Source organism: Apium graveolens, chromosome 11, assembly GCF_009905375.1.
Source record: "Apium graveolens cultivar Ventura chromosome 11, ASM990537v1, whole genome shotgun sequence".
NCBI lineage: Eukaryota > Viridiplantae > Streptophyta > Magnoliopsida > Apiales > Apiaceae > Apium > Apium graveolens.
Window position 1 is genome coordinate 142401849 of NC_133657.1, and position 2823 is coordinate 142404671.

Genomic DNA, 2823 nt, shown 5'->3' on the forward strand with positions numbered 1-2823 from the left:
GCTCACCCACGAGCTGTCAGAAATAGGATAAATGATGCCTGCATCTAGCCATTTCAGAATTTCTTTCTTCACCACCTCCTTCATGATGGGATTCAGTCGTCATTGCTGTTCCACAGTTGGCTTACTACCTTCCTCTAGCAGAATTTTATGCATACAATATGAAGGACTTATCCCCTTGATGTCTGCTATGGTCCATCCTATAGCCGATTTGAATTCTCTCAAAATCCTTAAGAGCTTGTCTTCCTCACTACCTGAAAGGTCAGCTGAAATAATAACAGGTAACGTAGATGAATCACCTAAAAAAGCATACCTCAAGTGTTCAGGTAGTGGTTTGAGCTCCAAGGTAGGTGCTTCCTCTATTGATGGTTTGAGCTTCCCTTCAGCATTCTTAAGGTCAGAAGTACCAAGAGATTCAAATGGTATGTCCAGCTTTCGCTTCCAGGGAGAAGCGTTCAGATATTGTAATTGCTCGTTGATATCTTCATCATCACTGTCAAATTCCCCCACTAAGGCCTTTTCCAATGCATCAGACATTAGCATGTGCTCAAGTTCTGAAGTAACTGCGGAATCAATCACATCCACTTTTAAGCACTCCTCATCTTCTGTAGGGAATTTCATTGCCTTGAATACGTTGAAGGTCACATCCTGATCTTGGACCCGTATAGTAAGTTCCCCTTTTTGTACATCTATCAAGGTACGGCCAGTAGCCAAGAAAGGCCTCCCCAAGATTATGGGAATCTTCTTATCTTCCTCAAAATCCAGAATAACAAAATCTGCTGGAAAGAAGAGCTTATCCACCTTGACGAGCACATCCTCAACTATGCCCCTTGGGTAAGTAATGGAACGGTCCGCCAATTGTAGCGACATGTATGTGGGTTTTGGATCAGGTAGATCCAGCTTTTTAAAGATCGACAAAGGCATCAGATTAATACTTGCTCCCAAATCACAAAGGCACTTGTCAAAAGTTAGATTGCCAATGGTGCAAGGAATGGTGAAGCTTCCTGGATCTTTCAGTTTTGGTGGTAACTTTTGTTGCAGAACCGCGCTGCATTCTTCCGTGAGAGCAACGGTTTCAAGGTCATCCAGTTTCACCTTCCTTGAAAGAATAGTCTTCATAAACTTCGCATAACTAGGCATTTTTTCCAGAGCCTCAGCGAAAGGTATATTGATGTGAAGTTTCTTGAACACCTCCAGAAACTTCCCGAACTGTCTATCCAGCTTTTGTTGCTGCAATTTCTTAGGAAAAGGTGGTGGAGGATAGAGCTGTTTCTCCCCTGTATTAGCCTCAGGAAGAGTGTGTTCAACAGTAGTCTTCCGTGGTTCCGCCACTTTCTCCTTTTGCTTAGATTCTTCATCTCTAACTTCAGCTTCGACTTCTTTTGCCTTTTCAGCATCAGCTACTTTTCCAGACCTTAAGGTAATAGCCTTGACTTGCTCTTTAGCTTCCTTCCTGCCTGGTACTTCCGTGTCACTGGGAAGAGTGTCAGGTTGACGATTGAGCACTGCATTGGCTAATTGACCGATTTGATTTTCCAAGGTCTTGATAGAAACCGCCTGACTCTTGCACAACAGCTTAAGTTCCTCAAAATCAGCACTAGTAGGTGCAGCTGCACTTCCCTGTTGAGGATATGATTGCCTTGTAGCATACTGCTGTGGTTGCTGGAATCCAGGTGGGTTAAACTGTTTACTCACCCCTTGCTGATATGGTGGCTGAATAGCATTCTGATTATTCCCCCAGCTGAAATTTGGATGATTTCTGTTATTAGGATGATAGGTCGCTGGCACAGGCTGCTGTTGTTGCTGATAATTATTCACATACTGAACAGATTCGTTGATAAGAGAACACTGATCCGTAGCATGAGAACCTGCACAAAGCTCACAAACCATAGCTATTTGATTAACTCCATACGTAGCCAGAGAATCAACCTTTATTGATAGCGCTTGGAGCTGGGCTGCAATAGCGGTGGCTGCATCAACTTCCAGAATACCTGCTGCCTTGCCTGACGTCATCCTCTGAGTTGGGTTTTGATGCTCATTTGCAGCCATCGTCTCTATAAGATTATACGCCTCAGTATAGCTTTTAGCCCATAAGGCTCCTCCAGCTGCTGCATCGAGCATGGGCCGAGATTGGGCCCCCAAACCATTATAAAAACCAGTGATTACCATCCAATCCGGCATTCCATGATGTGGACATTTTCTCAACATTTCCTTGTAGCGTTCCCAAGCCTCGCACATAGATTCTGTAGGTTGCTGCGCAAACTGAGTAAGAGCACTCCTCATAGCAGCAGTCTTTTCCATTGGATAAAACTTCACCAGAAACTTTTGCGTAAGATCTTGCCACGTAGTGATGGACCCAGCTGGTTCAGAATGTAACCAGTCTTTAGCCTTATCCCTCAGTGACAATGGGAAAAGCCTCAACTTGATAGCCTCATCAGTCACGCCATTATACTTAAAAGTGCTGCAGATCTCGACAAAATTTCTTATGTGCATGTTGGGGTCTTCAGTTGCCGCTCCTCCAAAAGAAACAGAATTCTGCACCATCTGAATAGTGCCCGGCTTGATTTCAAAGGTGTTAGCTTGAATAGCCGGATGAAGGATGCTTGACTGAATATCATCAATTTTAGGCCGAGAAAAATCCATAAGAGCTGAATCAGCTTGAACAATACGATCTCCCATGTTTACTGGTTCTTTCTGCTCAAGTCCTGAATCCGAATCCTCAAAATCTAACTTCTCCGGAATATCAAGAACTTCGTCTGTCTCCTCAGTTGTATCTAAAGTCCTCTTGCGAGCACGAGAACGAGTTTGCATAAACGCTTGCTAAAG

At 43.9% G+C, this 2823-nt stretch overlaps 1 non-coding gene across 1 annotated transcript; it reads left to right on the top strand.

Annotated features, from left to right (window-relative positions):
• The first annotated feature begins 2176 nt into the window (after positions 1 to 2176).
• Positions 2177 to 2283, top strand: LOC141698885 (small nucleolar RNA R71). Its single transcript, XR_012565383.1, has one exon. It is a non-coding gene; the product is annotated as a small nucleolar RNA R71 (small nucleolar RNA).
• The last annotated feature ends 540 nt before the right edge of the window (positions 2284 to 2823 follow it).